Source organism: Mesoplodon densirostris, chromosome 1, assembly GCF_025265405.1.
Source record: "Mesoplodon densirostris isolate mMesDen1 chromosome 1, mMesDen1 primary haplotype, whole genome shotgun sequence".
Classification (NCBI taxonomy): Eukaryota; Metazoa; Chordata; class Mammalia; order Artiodactyla; family Ziphiidae; genus Mesoplodon; species Mesoplodon densirostris.
Window position 1 is genome coordinate 145,101,152 of NC_082661.1, and position 1,449 is coordinate 145,102,600.

Below are 1,449 nucleotides of genomic sequence, written 5' to 3' on the forward strand. Positions count from 1 at the left end.
CCCATTCCAGCTTTTTCTTTTTTAGTCTAGCTTTTCATTGGCTCCATTTATAATAGAAAAGAGAAAGTTATTCTCCAGTTGCATAAGGCCAAGTCCAGGTCGTAGAGAATAATGAAATGGAAAATCACACAGACTCCAACGTTAGACAATGAAAGTAGAAATTCACAGTCCTCTGGTCATGAAATGAAATGGGAAACTGCATTTCACTTTCTCTGTGGCACATGGGCCTCTGAAGAGCAAGGAGAGCTAGGAGGATGGGTTATCATAGGCAATGCTCCTATATCTGCTTTACCTGGCTAACTTGATCTTTGTTTTCTATGATATTTGGATGCACAGAGAATTGTAAAATATAACATCAAAATAGTGTGAATTGAGTGTTAGGTGTGATAAGTCATGAAAAAGGAGATGGTTTATGTGTGCACTGACAAGAAATTGAAGAACTCGGGCATAAAGTAATAATGAGTTGTGTCAACTAAGAGACATAGGAAAGAAAGGAGAATGAGATTTGAAACATAGAGAGTCCATGTGACAGAGAGTTAATTATCTTGACATGTAATCTTCCAGGAGGCTAACAGTTAGTTCACTTGCTAAAAGTCATCTAGGAGTGAGTCGTAGAGATATTTTTAAACATGCCATTTTCATAATCCAGCCATGCCTGTATCTGATCATCAAACCCTTAAGGACCAACTGTTAAGCAAAATATAAAATGCTCTGTCAGCTCTGTGCTTTAGACTTTGGGAGGTTATTAGCAATAATAAGCCCTTTATCACTATTCAAATGAGTTCCTGAAACTTGCTGCTAGTATTTTGAGAGATTGCAGCACTTCTAAGTGAATTGCCCAATACTTTATTTTGTGTTGCTATTTTTATCTGATTAGATTGAATGGTTTTAGAAAGTGGTCTGGGCAGAGGGGTTGAGGAATATTGGAGGAATAAAAATAAAGAGCAAGACCTAGGTAGGATTCTTGTTCCAGAACTCCCTCTGATCGACTTTATCTTGGTCGACTTTATCTTGGTTTAGAAAAATTAATAGTTATTGATACATGGTTTTAGGCACTAGACATGAATTAGCTCATTAATCTCTGCAACAACCCTATGAAATAGGCTTTGTCATTATTAGTCCTGTTTTACAGTTAAGGAAACTGAGGATCAGAGAAGCTAAGTAACTTGCCCAAGGTCACACAGGATGTAAATCAGAGAGGTCAAATTTGTACCCAGCTTTTCCTCCCTGCAGAGTGTGTGCTCTCAACTTCCTTGCTGTGTGACATCTCTGAGCTTGTCAGCAATTACCATGTGTAGACAATGAACCAGACACTGTGCTGGACCCTGAGCCATGACCGAGAGTATAGTGGGAATCAAACAGCCATGGCCCCTGTCCTCATGGCACTTACCATCCAGAAGCAAAGGCAGACATTAAACAAAACATTTAAAATTCCTAAAATATTTCAAG